Source organism: Dipodomys spectabilis, unplaced genomic scaffold (assembly GCF_019054845.1).
Source record: "Dipodomys spectabilis isolate Male_0828 unplaced genomic scaffold, ASM1905484v1 ptg000517l, whole genome shotgun sequence".
In the NCBI taxonomy this organism is placed as follows: domain Eukaryota; kingdom Metazoa; phylum Chordata; class Mammalia; order Rodentia; family Heteromyidae; genus Dipodomys; species Dipodomys spectabilis.
Genome location: NW_024871194.1, coordinates 1 through 17,448, shown reverse-complemented (window position 1 = coordinate 17,448; position 17,448 = coordinate 1).

Here is a 17,448-nt window from a genome sequence, read left to right as displayed (position 1 = left end):
CATGGTTTGAGGCTATCTGGGGAAAAAGACTGAATATCAACAAGCCAGACATGGGGGTATACATCTATAATCTCAGCTATGCAGGAAGCATTAGTAGGAAAATCTTGCTTCAATGCAATGCTCTTAAGTTCAAACCCTGATACTGCTATTTTTGGAAAAAGAAAAAATGGGTCATTAAAATTTGTTTTTGCGAGCTTATGTTTGTAAAAGCATTGGTGTAAATTCATTCATATGACTGCAGAGGCTTTTGCTGTTTTTCAGTGGTGTGGAGTTAATGGCCCCAAAGGAAGAAGCCTTGGAGGAGGAGAAGACCCTGGGTGCCCTGAATGAGGAGTCTCCAGCCAAGTAGGGTGTTTCGCGTATTTTCCTCATTGGATTGTAATCTTTTCATACATCTTCTTAATGTATTAATAAGGAGCAATATAGTTCAAGCTATCTAATGAGGAATTTTTTTAACTTAGTCATCTTATTTGGGTTCTGAAACTTACATTCTCATTTTTTTCTGGCTTAACAGTAGATGGCATTGTGTCTTGCCTTATGACCATAGTCATTCTCTGCTTCCTTTTTAAAAATATTTTTGTTATCTTTAGGTATTTGTACAAAGCAGTTTATGAATATAGTGTGTCTTGATCAATGTTACCCTTTCAGCATTCTTCCCCAATCCTCCAAGCTTCCCCTTCCTTTACTTATCTTAATTCTAGATTATGTATTGAATGTTTTGCAATTTAACAAAGCAAATCATGTGTACTCTGCATCTTGATTTGTGTCACCACATCAACATCTTCACACACCCCCTTTTACACACCCTTTCCTTTAATGTGTCTCAGTTCTATAATATGGATTCTTGCCTGCATTCTCCACCCTTTCTCCTACCCTCCCCCCTTGCTCCCCAAGCCTTCCCTTTCTGATAACACCCATTTTCTGGTTCTTGTTTTGCTGGGCTTTGACTTAAAGTCTACACTATTGCTAATGAGTGATTTTTTTTTTTTTTTAGGTACTGGGGTTAGAAATGGAGCTTTGAGCTCTTGCTCAGCTTGCTGACAGCTAGTGGTGTACCACTTGGTTTTTGCTGGTTATTTTGGAAATGGAGTCAAGGAGACTTTTTGCCTGGGCCGGCTTCAAACTGCAATCCTCTGGATCTCAGTATTCTGAAGAGCTAACATGCAGCACGACCCACTTGGGTCCCCTTCTAACGGGTTTTAATGAAATTAATGGGTTAAATTCAAATATTCTGTTCTTTACCCACCTCTTTTTATCAGTAGCTTGTTCAACTCATTTCTTTTGTCCCTGTTACTCTCTCCAAGTCCCTCTTTTCTCTTTTCTTCTTGTAGCGTAGGTGCCTGGTCCGTATTGAGCAGGTTTATACCTTAAGTCCACTTGTCCTTTGAAGTTCGTGTGGGATTTCTCTGAACCAAACCCCAGCTGGATGCTCCTCACAGTTGTTCTCCCTGCCTGAACCCACTGCCAGGCACTGTAATCATATGAAACCTCTGCATGTCTTGACTCCCAGTATTCTGAAATGAACCCTCAGTTCCACCTAGTAATCTGTTTCATGGTTTCACTTTTACCACCTTTACAGCTTAGTCCTTCTTGTCTACTCAGAACTCTTACACTACACTTTCTCTCTCGCCCCACACCACCTCTTTCATTCTCCCTGTGAAGCTTTGTGTCTTAAACAAGGTGGGAGCCATCAGATGGGAACTTCAGTTTTCTCACTGTCAAAGAAACAAACCTGTCTATAGCCACTCACCTCCTAGCTTCCTGCCTTCCTGGTAAAAGACTATCTTCTCATAGCTTTTCAAGCTTTTGGTCTTTTTCTCTCTACTTCATAGAAGCTTCATAGTTATGGCTTTTCCCCTCTGTATTCATCTCCTTTCTCCCAGCTCTAGCCTTGGAATCAACATTTTTAACACGGTCATTCTCATGCTGGTGCTGGGACTTGAACTCAGGGACTCGGGTTCTCACTTGGCTTTTTTGCTCATGACTGGCACCATTTGCTAAAGCCATGCCTCCAGTTATGTTTTTTTGGCTGGTTAATTGGAGATGAGTCTGAAGGATTTGTGTACCCAGGCTGGCTTCAAACTGTGGTTCTCAGATCTCAACCTCATGAATAGCTAGGATTACAGGTGAGTCACTGGTGCTTAGCACTCAGAAATCTGCTGACCCTTCTCTTGACCCTCCATTCTCTCATGCTTCTCTCTTTCTGAGTTGTGTGCACTCTTACTTCATTTCCATACCCCATCCTCATTCCTCACTTCACTCCTGCCCTCTCGTCCTTCTGGAAGCTGTCACCATGTCTCCTGATGTAATGGATGTTTCAACCTGAGTCTTCTTGGTTCTCAGAAGCATTGGACTTTATTGATTTCTTAAACATGTCCTCTCACTGGCTTCTGACATCACTGTACTGGTTTTCCTTCTGCCTCTCAATATCTCCTTTGCAGACTAATCATTATCTTGTAGTTCTTTTAAAATGCCATTTCCTTCAGCTTCTCTTCTTCTAGAGCCTGTTTGTGGGATCTTATGTATCCTGTGACTTAAACTGTCAAGTGTATCTCCAGAATTTATCTCTGAGTCCTTCCTTCAGTATACTTCTGGACACCTCCCCTGATCCCATATATTCCTTGTATTCCACATCTCCAGCAAATTACTTTCATTATAAGCCTCTGAGCCTCCTTAGTTGTTTCCATAAACTATAAGCCTAGGAATCACCCATGAAACTCCTTTTGAGACTCCATCTCCCAAATTCAATCCTTCCCTCTGCCCTGTATGATTTGTACCCTACCTCCAACAACACAGTCATCTGGCTGTCATGTGGCTCCTTGCATTTTCACCTTGTATGCCAAAGTGGCATTCAGACTCCTGCGCCCTCTTGCTCACTGAATATCCACCCCCCCCGCAGTGATTTCCTGTTCTTTTTTAGTTTCTGACCTGACCTGCACAGTCCTACATGTTCTGGCCTCCACAGGACCCCTGGCTCCACCTGTGCCTTCCCTGGGTTCACTTCATGTCTCCTATTTTTAATCTCAGACATACCTATCTTCTACTACTATCCTCACATCTGACATGCTTTCGCAAGTATTGATTTCCTGTTCTCTATACTTCTTCCATTCATCTTCACCTTCAAACCATTAGAACTTTTACTCATTCTTCACCTGCCCCAGGCAGCGTGTCTAAAGAGCATACACTCAGACCCAGAGTGCTGAGTACAAATTCTACCTCCACCACTCACCAGACTGGACAAGTTATTTAATCTGTCTTCATAGGTTCTGTTTTCTTCATCTGTAAAATGGTAACAATATAGTACTTGTGCTATAGGGTTGTTGTAAGGAGTGTGTGGATGTGTAAGGGAGAGAGTGTACACATAATGCCTAGTATCTTGTTATCACTAAAGAAATATCACTGTGAATATATATATATATATAGAGAGAGAGAGAGAGAGAGATACAGATATAGATATAGAAATGTCAATATTACCACTGTGACTTATCCTAAGAGTAAAAAGGCCATAATGATTGGTGATTATCAAAAGAATTAATTTGCTATTCAAAGCTGATGGGAACCTGCTTCGTTCTATTAACCCCACGTTGCTTCCATGGCCTCTCACCTCTCACCCCTCCCACCCTCGGGTCCTTCCTGGTTCTCAGGAATAGTTCATCCCTGACCTCATCTGAAGTGCAGGACAAAAGCCAGGCACTGGTGGCTCACTCTTGTCATCCCAGTTACTCAGGAGGCTGAAATCTGAGGATCACAGTTCAAAGCCATCTCAGGCAGGAAAGTCCATGAGACTCTTATCTCCAATTAACCACCAGAAAACTGGAAGTGGCACTGTGGCTCAAGTGGTAGAGCAGTAGCCTTGAGCTGAAGGGCTGAGGGACAGCACCTAGACCCAGTGTTAAAGCCCCATAGCCGACAAAAAATAAAAAGCAAAGGAAAGTTCAGGACTAGGATGATACCTCTGCTAGAAAATCCCAAATGGAATATAAATTCCAAACAGGACAGTTTGGATAATAAATCTCCAATAGGACCAGACAAAGAATCTCCAAATAAGAGTCTAACAACTCTTTCCTGGTCTCTTCTTCCAGCCCAATCCTTTTATCTATCCAAAGACCCTATATGAAAGACTTACCTCTCCCCTCTTGTCCCAATCTTGTTATGTATCTAAAGATGGAATATGAAGGAGTGACCACCGCCCTACGGTCTCAGGCACATATGGACACCAGGCAAAGCCCAGGTATGTGTGGACTCGATGTGCAGGCAGGGCAGACTAACCCAAGGCTGGCCTTCAACATTCCATTGTGAGCTGATTGAAAGTCCCCACGTCTCTCAGCCTGAATAGCCTTTCGATAACCTCTTTGATAACCTCTGCCCCCTGGCTCAGACCCCACAAAAGCGCACCTCCAAACGCAGTTCCTTGTAACCTCCATTCCTGCAAAAGGGTTTGTTCCTCCTTGCTGATTCTCAGTAAGTAGACCTAGCCTGTCGAGATGGAGAGTCCAACCTGTTCCTATTCCTTTTTCTATTTTTCTTAACAAAAACTGCAAAATATGTTGGAAAAATAGGATTAATAGTTAATATGATAACTTAAGCAGGGACTTGCCTAAATAAAGACATGTAAATTTATATGAATGATGGGAAAGTACATTAACTGGATACCTCTGGGAACACATAATATTCTTTCTGAACCAATGAACATTTACATATAGTTGGGTGATATAAGGCTGAGTAACAGAATGAAATATAGCATCATACTAATCTTCATATTTATGGAGATACTGTAACATTCATAAAACACAAAGTGATTGTGATCTCTCTGAGAGATGGCAATCTCCATGAGGGCTAGTCAACATATCCGCTGGCTGTAGCTGTTACTAAGCATCTAGTTGAACTGCTGGTGCTGCCCTATAGAGCAGCCAGGTTGGCCAACTATGTTGAGAAATCCTTGTTTCTGTACTCTCTTGTCAAGCTTTTGAAAGTTGGGAAAACTATATCAAATGACAGTGACAGTGGCTGGTCTCAGCCTTGTCTAAATAGTGATTTAACATTGCTACTTTCAATAATATATAATGTGTACTTCTCAGTTATAGAAACTCTAGATGAATGAATTCAATACTATATACCCAATAATGTTTTCTTTTTACTGACAATCACAGTTGCTCTTCTTTTAGATGTTGCTTCCTTAGAGGAATGTGAAATGTTCCTTGTCCTATGTGTTCTAATATGTGAGGAAAACTGTCACAACTTGTATTTTGTTATAAAAAAAATACCATTTCTCAAGTATTACTGTGTGCCAACATCTGCTTTTTATAGAACCTCTGTGTATTAATTCACTGAATTCTGAACTGCTCTGAGCAGTTAACTGTTAATTTTCTCATATGGAAACACAGGGGTTAAACAACTTATTAGTAAGTACATGGCCAGAATTAGAGTCTAACTGTGCATCAGACAAAGAATGATAAGAATGGTTAATTGGCATTCAGATGACCATCCTGTTAGGGACTTCCCTTAGCTGGGCACAGGTTTCTCAGGCCTATAATCTTAGCTCCTCAGGAGGCTGAGGTCTGAGGATTGAGGTTCAAACCAGCTCAAGCAGGAAAAGTCCAGGAGATGCTTATCTTCAAGTAACCACCAGAACTGAAAGTAGTAATGTGGTTCAAATTGGTAGAGCACTAGCTTTGGCAAAAATGCTCAGGGACAGCGCCCAGACTCTGAATTCAAGCCCCACAATTCACACACACACACACACACACACACACACACACACACACACACACACACACACACCTTCTCCTATAAAGAGAAGATATTGGTTCTGTCAGCTTGAGGATTGCCAGAAGGATCACTGATGATTTCCCTAAATAGGATTGATGGAACAAACACCCCATTCCTTCCCTTCATGAAAAGAAAATGTTGAGGCCCTGAAGTGGGACTTGGATTAGCCAGTGGAAGTTGGAACCATACCAAGGACAGGCCAAAGACCACTTCCAAGGCATGGATCGTTAGCTCCTCATGCAAGTAGGATTACCAGTGGAATTTCTCTGAATTTGACTCCAGAAAACAGTCACTGAACGCAAAGGAAAGGCCACCAAACACTTTTCCCATTCCTCCAATCCCTCCTTCCTTGGTAAAGTGCAAAATAGTTTTTCAGGTTTTGGCACACAAACAAATCACCCACCTCCCCTGGTAAACTAGGTTGCAAGTGACTTAGTCATGTAAATGCATAATGCCACACTCTTTATTCTGAAGAAATATTCAGGTTGTTTGATGCTTTAATTTTTTAAAATTCTTTTTGTCAGTTGTGGGGCTTGAACTCTGGGCCTGAGTGTTAACATGTTCCTGAACTCCTCAGATCAACGGGAGCCCTCTACCACTTGAGCCACAGCAATACTTCCTCTTTTCTGATGGTTAAGTGGAGATAAGAGTCTCACAGACATTCCTGCCAGGGTTTGCTTTGGACTGTGAATTTTTAAATTATATTTCTATATATTTCTGCTAATTTCAGGAGACTTGGGTCTCCTTCCTCTTTTATTTTCTCCTGTATCTTTTCTTGTTTTGGAACAAATATCATGGACTGTCCACCCATTCAAAGCTAAGCTTATTTCATTAATTTAATAGAAAAGGAATCCAGCTTGCCTGCATCTCAGGGCAGCTTTGCATATAATGTTAATCTGATAATTCACATTAGTGAATTTTCAAAGTCATGTTGATAATTTTTTTGTAAACCATTCACTAAAGAGTTCCAAAAAAGCAAGAATAAAAAATAATGTTCTGATTTCTAACAAGGTTTAAAAAAACTAATAATTCAACAAAACACATTGTATTCTTCCCAGATTCCATGGTGAAGAAGCCCTTAACACTAGCCCCCTCCTTTCAAACTTGTAGCTTTATTAAGTTTTATTAAGTTTTACTGTTCTAGCTTTAATTTTGGTACTAGCATCAGTAATCTTATAGTATTTGACAGTGAAATTCCATTTGTTAATAGCTCAATTCTTATTGACAATGGTAGATTCATGAGTTAACTATCACAAAGCATAAAATATTGAATGGCATTAATTATATGCAAATATTTCATAAATTAATATATCACATATATGCATCTTCATATAATTTTTGAAATGCAAAAGTCACATAATCTGTGTTAGTATAAGAGACTAAGCAAAACCTATTGCATCATCTCCAATATTCTTTGTAAAATTTTCTTTTCTCATTAACTTTTACCTTAGGGCCTTCTTTTCTTAGCAGCCAATATATTGATGACTCTACATTTTAGTCACCTCGGTATAACCTCTTTCCTTTCCACGTCTAGTTAGTCACTCATGTTAAATACCTGAGGAATAACTTGTTCCAATGTGCCTGCAAGAGGCCAGGAGGACCCAAATCTACTGGCTGTGCCCTCTCTGTCTTTCTTTTCTTAGGGAATGCAGTATCAGTGTCAGGGGTGTCAGGGATCAGGTGGTTGGAACCATAGTACTATGAATTATGTAGAACACAGTAGCAGAGACTAGGATACCAGGGAAAGAAGAATTGTGACTGTAATCGTTGAGTTACAATGGACGGGTGTAGGAAGCATGCCTGGAGTTCACTGCTCCTGCTGCTCTGAGCCCAGGGAAGCTGGGGAGGTTCCAGCTCTGGATCAGAACCAGGTGACAAGACCGGGTGTGGAATCTGGGGACCTGCGCAGTGGCCACCTCGTGCAGGCTGGGAACTGCCTTAGTGTGGCCTAAGCTTCTCCACAGAAAGTCACATTCACTCCTGAGCCTCTCCTGCCTTCAGGATTCCTGCTGTCCTCTTGCTTCCTGCCATGTCCAACTACAGGTGTCAACTTCTCCACACCGCTGAGAGGCCATCGCAGAGATGCTCACAGGGCTTCCCAAGCCCGGTTCACCATGCATGCAGGGCTCTGGGGTGCCATCCTCCAGGCAAAGTGTACCCCCATTTCAGCTTGGCCACCCCTGCCTAGGGGACCACAAACTGCATTCTTACACAGGAAGCCACGGGTACACAAGGCCATCCTGCAGTCTAAGGCATCCTTTCCCTCCTCCTGCTCAGGTGTTGGGCAGCTGTGGAGCAACCACAACATCACATTTGATTATCTGAAAGGAAGAGGACAAAAGCTTCATTGTCCCAGATATAACTGCCCGTGGGGTTCTCTGTGTGTGTGTGTGTGTGTGTGTGTGTGTGTGTGTGTGTGTGTGTGTGTCTGTCTGTCTGTCTGCGTGTGTCTGTGTCTGTGTGGTGTGAGAGAGTCAGACACAGCTGAGGTTTGGGGTAAAACACTTCTTCTCTTCAGCATTGGTATCTAATGGTTGTCCCCCCATCCCAATTCTGAGTCAACATTCTAAAGTTGTCCTTCTGTATACATTTATCCTTTGGTCTTCTTGATGTTTCAGATTCCTATGGTCTGCTTGTGAACTTCACCATTTTCTTGTTGAAGGTGGTGCCTTTTTAAAAAACTTATGAAGCCCTTTGATCACTTTAAAGGCTGTTTTACTGTGTTAGTGCATTTTATTTAGCCCAACTCTTGGGGCCTCGGCTGTGACTCTTAATTCTGAGATTAGCTTAGGGCTAATATGAGATACTATCCTTTCAATCTATCTTTCTAGTGAAAGATGTTCGACATCTTTATTGACATAATTGCCTGGTTGTAAAAAAAAAACAGTGTTATAAATGTACAATCGGTTGATTTTAGTAAATTGTGCATCACTGTAGTGAAATTTATTTTATACTAAGGTGAATAGTTGGAATGGGAAAAAAATCACAAATTCTAAAAGGTAAAAATTGATCAAATAACAAAAAAAGAGCTGGGCGCTGGTGGCTCACGCCTGTAATCCTAGCTACTCAGGAGGCTGAGATCTGAGGATCGTGGTTCAAAGCCAGCCCGGGCAGGAGAGACAGTGAGACTCCTATCTCCAATAAACCACCAGAAAACCGGAAGTGGCGCTGTAGCTCAAGTGGTAGAGCGCTGGCCTTGAGCTGAAGAGCTGAGGGACAGCGCCCAGGCCTATAGTTCAAGCCCCACGACCGACCAAAAAAAAAAAAAAGAAAGACACTGATTAGGAATGAAGTACAAATGTAAATGTTTAATAAATAAATGAAATATTTGAAATTCTTATCCACAAAGGAAATATATATCAAAAAGTCACTGAGATTCCATCTTACACATCAGAATACTTATCACAACTCAAACTAACAAAAGCAAATGCTGGAGAGGTTGAAATATATAAGGAACTATATTTTGTTGTGTGGCATTATAAACTAGTGCAACCCATATGGAGCTCAGAATGGAAGTTTAGAAAATGCCAAAGGACATTTTAATGACCTTTACAACAACTTGGATACATATTGAAGGAAAATAATTCAACATGAATATCCATGTTAATGGCAGGAGTATTCATAGCAATCGAGCTCTACAGTCAACCTAGGTGCACCAGAAAGAGGGAATAAAGAAAATATGATATTCATAGCTATAAACATACACTGGGATATAAGAGAAATGAATGCATCTACTATTTCATTTCAAAATATTTTTGGATATACACAATCCTAATTTCACTGGGTTTTATGGCTTTGAGTTTTTGCTTTCATGAGGAACCTCCATAATGATTTTCAGAGCAGTTACAAAGGTTAAAGGTATCCTATAATATGTGGATGGTAGACTGAATTTTAAATATATCAGTGAACACATACAGGACAATCATATATAGTTCTAATTTGAAGCAATTTTTAAGAAGGCAACAATTGGGGGAAAGACAATGTTAGAAGCTTAATAACAAATTATCTTGAAAAGTTGAATAAAGAGATATAAAATGAGATTCATCAAGAGCTGTTGAATGATAGAAGATGGATGGAGGTTAGAAAAACAGATTCATCTGTATGATCAACTCGACTGAAGTATATGCATATTTGATGTACACTGGTGAAACACATTCCAAAACATAAAATACCATTAAAATATTTATGAGAAGATAGAACAGGATCTGTCTTGAGTATATGTAATAGCAAGAATTCACTGGAAGATCAGAAATGTGAAGGAGAGAGAATATCGCCAAAATAGCTTATGTGAATCTGTGAAGATGCACAATGAATCTGTGTTTAGGAAAGGAGGAAAGTAGATGAAGAAAACATATGAGGTGTTGTCAAGATATATCTTACCATATACAGAGATGGAAAAATAGGAAAAATGTGCAACTAATTTAACAAAACATTTTGCTCAAATTTTAAAAATGAAATTATAAAAAATAATTCTTAATATCATCAAATAAATATGCCATGGAAGAAAATATACCATAGACAGATTTTCCCCAAAATTTGTTTTATTTGATAACAAATGGATTAAAATAAAATGTAATTATGTTTGAAGATGTTAACACTTTCAAATGTTATTGCTAGAACCAGCAAAGGAAAGTAACAGAGAAGTAGAGAGTAAGAACAATCTCTACTTTGAATGAAGATACTCAGTAGAAATTTGTGACGAAAGAATGTGCTCTCTTTTCCTCATCAATATAGAGGTAGTACACCTATCTTTTGACAGAACACTTGAGGTAAGAGCAATGAAGTTACTAATTTAAGTAGTAATTCATTACATTTATTCCCTAATTTTATGATGTGACTCCCAAATGATATGAGTGGTCCTAGGAGATATTCTGAGCTCATTTTCATCCAGAGTTTCTAATTGCTTCACCAGCCAATGTTTCTTCTGCTACTTTCATTTCTCCTTGTTTCTCAAGCCAACTTTTGTGGCCTTTTGGTTCACGAGAGAGCTGGGGAAATGTGAGGATGGCCTGGAGTCCGAGCTAACTCCCACTATAGCTTAGAGGATCTGGTGAAGGACCTCCACCTGGGCCTCAGAATTAGAATTATTTCCAAATTAGAATTATTTCCGAAGGCAATGTTACCCACATTTCCAGTTTCCTATTTTGTCATGTAGCTTATTAATTTTGCATTTTGTACAAACTATAGCTTATTATATATTACTTGTACTACAAAAAATGGAGTACAAATTTAATCCTTGTTTTTGTTTTTATTCATTTGTATTTTTCATGAAGTTGTTGTGCAAAGAGGTTTCAATTCAACGAGTTTATTAGTGTAATGCATCTTGATTAGTATTAAATTGATCTACGCCATCTTTCCCAATCCTACCCATCCTCCAAGTTACCTGGTTCCATTTTTACCTATGTATCATTAATAGAATGATTGTATTTGCCATCCCTTCCTCTTTTCATTAATCTACCCCCTCTTAAACCTCTTCCCCAGCTGAACATAATTTCCCTTTCTGCTATTTATTTTCTTGAACTCCATTCTTGGTTAATTATGCAGAGAACCACCATTACTTTAATATTCCCATGAGCAAACCAAGTACTGGATTTTTAAATTTTATTTTGATTTCCACTTGTACATAGGAGTTGACATTCAATACGTAAGAACAGTGTACATGAGTACACTGGATCTTGATCAATGTCAACTCTTTCATAATTTTCCCCAGTGCTTTCACTACCACCTTTTCCTCAATTTCTTCATTTTGGTAGGATATGCATTAAGTTAGATCACTGCATTTCTCCCCACTTTATTGCTTCATATATCTATTTCTCCCTACCTTGATCCCAGTCCTACCTCTGAGTACTTGATGTCTGGTGTTTATTTTGTTAGAATGTGAGTTAGCTAGTCTAAGGACTTACATTATTTGAATTCTTCTGTAAACCAACCATATTTCAGTTCATACCTAGGTTTATACTTGGATTCCACCCTAAGGTGTGCATATTGTATTGATCCAGATCATGTCTACCTTCCTATATAACAGAAAACCTATCTCCCTGGGTTTGACTTTCTTCCCTTATTTCACTTAACATGATTTCCCCCAATTTCTTTTCTTTCTTTGCATTATCTTTCTTTCTAATGGATAAATAAAATTCCACTGTGCATGTACATACACATATATGCATATTTATATGCATATAGCTATCATATTTTCCTGATCTACCTGTCTGAGTGGCATAGTCCCTGTCTAAATGTGATTTCTTGTACTATTATGCTTTTGCTTTCAATGTTTTGGGATATGACATAGTACCATTTTCCTAATCTTGTGCATACAGTCTATTCTATAACAAAAATCATTCTATTAATTTCCTAGTCTGGTCGTTTACATTTCTATCTATGTCAGCTCTTATAAATCACAGAAGTTCATAATTGTATATGATTCTGTTTTTAAGAGCAAGACTAAATGCTTGCTTGTATATAATTGACACTTGCAAATAATTTATTATATAACTATATATGCATACATATATAATTTACATATTAACACACATATATGTATATATGTATGCATATAGTATATATATAGTATCTGTGTGCTAGTACTAGGACTTAAAGTCAGAGCCTAGGTTCTTTTGCTTTTCTTTTTTTGCTGAAGGTTGGCAGTCTTTCATTTGAGCCACAGCTCTACCTTTAGCAGAAAAGGGGTGGTTAGGAAATTCTAACATTTCCAACTCAAAAACCTCATCTGACTGACGGCACTGTATGTAAGGTATATTAAATAGGTAGGTTTCCTTAGGTAACCAATGAAGAGAACACCATGCACTATTCAGGCAGGAAAAGAAGTTTATTTACAGAACTGCTGCCCCTGAAATGCATGGTGGAGAAGCATGGCTGAAACGGAAAGGGAGCACGACCCCCTCTGGGCCAGAATTTATCTAGGTCAGGGTCAGGAATAGGTGTGGACACACTGGATCCAGATGTGATCTCATGGTCTGGGACCCTTCTAAGGTCAGATGGGAGGCATGTGACCAGAGGTGGCCCAGGGTGGGACCTACCAGGAGGGGAAGGTGACTGCTTCCAGGACTGACTGTTACCTAGGTAACAGATAATGGGCAGAAACTTAGCCAAGAAGGAGAGAGGTGTCCCTGTTCAGACTTACACATTGATTTTTTTCTTTGTGGGTGGATGGGAAGATCCTGTATCTCCCCTGTGTCCATAACCAGTCGCTTGGTAGAATCCCTGGTCTGCTTGTGGTGTTTGGTTTGTTTTTTTTTATTTTTTTTTAATTTTATTTTATTTTATTTGAGAACATACTGTACAGAGGGGTTACAACTACATGGGCAGGATAATGCACACATTTCCTACCAAGCATTGCAGCCTCCTCCTTTGTTTACCCTTCATCTCCCTTCCCAGCCTCCCCCCTCCTCCCCCACCCAATCCTTCCCCCCATCACCCCCCCCCCCCCCGACACCGTAAAGCTCGTTTTTGACACGACATTTTGTACTTCTCATTGTTGCAACTGGTCCACCTGAATCCTTAAACTACTTGTTTGTCCCCATCTCCCCCACAAGTTACACTGACATCAAATATAGTGAAAGCGGGGGTTACACTGTGGGGGGGGGACATACAAAGCAACAAAGAAACAATCCTATAAATGTGTTAGAAACACATGCATGAAAGAAAAAAGAACATTAAAATACATATTCAAGGGTTCGTTTTCCTGACATCACATTATCTGACCTTTTCTGCTTGACTCATACATAACTAGATATTGCAAATAAGGGAAACCATGGGACTTATGTTTCTTTGGGCCTGGCTTACTTCACTTAATATAATTTTTTCCAAGTCTTTCCATTTCCTAACAAATGGGGAAATGTCATTCTTTCTGATTCCTCCAGAAATTCTTATTCAATGATCGAAATCAAGATCAAGAGTCCTAAGAGAAGAGTCCGTACATGGAAGGGTAAAAAGTCACTAGCCCTCACCTGTGTTTGGTGACAAGAAGAACTCCATACCAATAGTCTACCTTAATACATGAGGGCAGGGCAGGGAAGGAATAATTTATTCAGGTGATCTAGTCAGTCACACTAATGGGTCTCTAGGGCTCCCCCTCCATGTGTCCCTCTGTTGGTCTGTCTCCTCGTGTGTCTGTCTCCATGTGTGTGTGTGTGTGTGTCCGTCTCCATGTGTGTGTGTGTGTGTGTGTGTGTGTGTGTGTGTCCGTCCGTCCGTCTGTTTGTTGATTCAGGGGAATCTAGTTGGACTTGTGGATCTCTCGTTCCCCCTCCAGCTCTTTCCCTGTGTGTCTTTCTGTCGGTCTCTGGGTCTCTGTCTCTGTCTGTGTGTCTGTCTCTCTTTGTCTCTGTCTGTCTGTCTCTCCTCTCTGTCTCTCTGTCCTCTCCCCTCCATCCCCCCCTTGCTTTTCGTTGTGGACTCCAGGAAGAAATGTATTTCCGTCCCAGCGGGGCTCTGCTTACTCTGCTTGCCAGCCTGGAACCCACCCGCCAGCGGCAACTTCTTCCTTGGTGTCCCCGAAGGAAGGAGGGAGCAGGAACCGGTGTCTTATCTCCAATGAATTGCACACCCCGCTCGCTCATCCGCTTGCCCGCCCGCCGGCCCTGTCAACCCACAGAGAACATGAAAGCCCACATGAGCTCGTGGACACTCGGTCTGTAAACAAGATGGATGCCGCTGCTGCCATTTAGGCCCGAGTTTTTAGGGAAGCTCTCTACCACCCAGACACATTCCCAGCCCACTTCATTGAGAATGTCTCAAAGAGGATGGCTGAAGGATGGGTGGTTAATTTTACTCAATCTCTCTTTCTTCTTCTGTTGCCAGCCCCTAGACTGGCAAAACAAATGGGGGAGGGCTGAGAAGGTGAAGAGCACAGAGAGAGAGAGAGACAGCACCCAGCCCCAGAGTTCAAGCCTCACACCCGACACACACACAAAAAAACATGAAAATAGCTGGGCGCTGGTAGCTCGCGCCTGTAATCCTAGCTGCTCCGGAAGCTGAGATCTGAGGATCTCGGTTCAAAGCCAGCCTGGGCACAAAAGACCGTGAGACTCTTATCTCCAATAAGCCACTCAGAAAACCGAAAGTTGTACTGTGGCTCAAGTAGTAGAGCCCTAGGCTTGAGCTGAAGAGTTGGGGGACAGTGTCCAGGCCCAGCCAGGGTTCAAGCCCCACGTCCTGGGAAAAACCAAAACAAAAAAGAAAACAAAAACAAAAACAAAACAAAAGTCATGAAAATAATAAGGGAATGTGTTTGTGTGTGTGTGTGTGTGCGTGCGCGTGCATGCGTGCGTGTGTATCACAGTATATATGTATGTGTATAAATATATGTGTGCATGTATATATACACATATGTGTATAAATATATGTGTGCATGTATATATACACATGTGTATAAATAAACGAATAGATGTGTGTTTATACATATATACGTCTATGTATAAAATGAATATATATAATATATATTACACACACACACGCCACGTACATAGTACATAGACAGATAAAGCCAAAAGTGGAGCTCTGGTTCAAGTGATAGACTGCTAGACTTGAGCCAAAAAAGCTGAGTGGCTGAGTGACAGTGCCTTGACTTCAAGTCCCAGGATTGACCCCCCCCCCATAAAAAAGAGAAAAAGGAGAGGGGGGAAACACAAAGAAAGAAAGAAAGAAAGAAAGAAAGAAAGAAAGAAAGAAAGAAAGAAAGAAAGAAAGAAAGAAAGAAAGAAAGAAAGAAAGAAAGAAAGAAAGAAAGAAAGAAAACAAGCGTTAATGATCTGTTTTTCTTATCTGGAAAGAAATACCCCAAACATCTAGAGTTGAGATTGGAGCAAAGATAAAACAACTATCTTTGCATAATTCAGTTGCCACATTCCCCCCGACCCCCCACTTTAACCCTGAAAACACCCATGAAGTCAGGAGCTGTGTGGGTCTCTCTGTCTGTCTGTGTGTGTCTGCCTTTTTTTTTTTTTTTTGGTCGGGTTGTATGGTTGTCTGGTTGCCTGGTTGCCTGATTGCTTACTCCATAAAACTCCACCAGAGTGACTCCTCCAGAAATTCTTATTCAATGATCAAAATCAAGGGTCCTAAGGGAAGAGTCCCTACATGGAAGGGTAAAAAGTCACTAGCCCTCACCTGTGTTTGGTGACAAGAAGAAGTCCATACCAATCGTCTACCTTAATACATGAGGGCAGGGCAGGGAAGGAATAAATTTATTCAGGTGATCTAGTCAGTCACACTGATGGGTCTCTAGGGCTCCCCCTCCATGTCTCTCCCTCTCTGCCTGTCTGTGTGTCGGTCTCTTGTCTTTGCCTGTGTGTGTGTGTGGTGGGGGCATGTGTGCCTATTCCTGTTTGTTGATTCAGGTGATCTAGTTATACTCCCCATCTCTCCCTCTGTCTGCCTGTGTGTCGGTGTGGTGTGTGTGTGTGTGTGTGTGTGTGTGTCTGTCTGTCTGTCTGTCTGTCTGATTATTCAGGTGGTGTAGTTAGATTTGTGGATCTCTCGCTCCCCCTCCATCTCTCCATCTCCCTCTTGTCTGCCTGTGTGTGTGTGTGTGTGTGTGTGTGTGTCTGTCTGTCTGTCAGTGTGTCTGTCTCTCTGTCGATGCTTCGTTCAGGGGACCTAGTTGGACTTGTGGATCTCTCACACCCCCTCGCCCATTTCCTCCCTCTGTCTGCCTCTGTGTGTGTGTGTGTGTGTGTGTGTGTGTGTGTGTGTCTGTCTGTCTGTCAGTGTGTCTGTCTGTCTGTCTGTCTGTCAGTGTGTCTGTCTGTTTGTCGATGATTCGTTCAGGGGACCTAGTTGGACTTGTGGATCTCTCGCTCCCCCTCCATCTCTTCCTCTGTGTGTCTTTCCGTCAGTCGCTGGGTCTCTGTCTCTCTCTGTCTCTGTCTCTGTCTCTTTTTCTCTGCCTCTCTGTCTCCTGTCTGTCTCTGTGTCCTCCCCTCTGTCTTGCTTTTCCTTGTGGACTCCAGCGGGGCTCTGCTTCCTCTGCTTGCCAGCCTGGAACCCACCCGCCAGCGGCAACTTCTTCCTTGGAAGAAGGAAGGAGGGAGCAGGAACCAGCGTCCCAGAAGAGACTCTCATTTTCAACGTGGACACTCGGTCTGTGAACAAGATGGATGCCACCGCCGCCGCCATTTAGGCCCGAGTTTTTAGGGGAAGCTGTCTACCACCCAGACACATTCCCAGCCCACCTCCTTGAGAATGTCTCAAGGATGGATGGCTAATTTTATTCAATCATCATCTGGTTTCCGGAAGGAGAAAATGCCTCTGCTCACCCCCACCCCGCAGTTCCCCTCCCCGGGTATCCTGCACACAAGATGGCAGTCCTTGTGATATCTGAGCTGCCACACCACACCACACCACACCACACCACAACACACCACACCACACCACACTGTGGCAGAAAGTTCCTCCTATGGATTGTCTGGCCTCAGGAATTGACTCTCTCCCCGAGCCGAGGCCCCTTTTCCTTGGGAAAGAAGGATATCCATGAGGACAAAAATAAGACCGAAAACAGAGCAAACTTATCCATAAGACAGGTAGGGCACGAAACCTTTCGGCCGGTCAGTAAAGAAAAACCCCAGGCAAAGGCTCACCGGCCGGGTGGTGCCAGTGGCAGCAGTGGCTCACTGCCCATCATCCGTCTGAGGTGCTGAGCGAGGGGGCTGAGACCTGAGG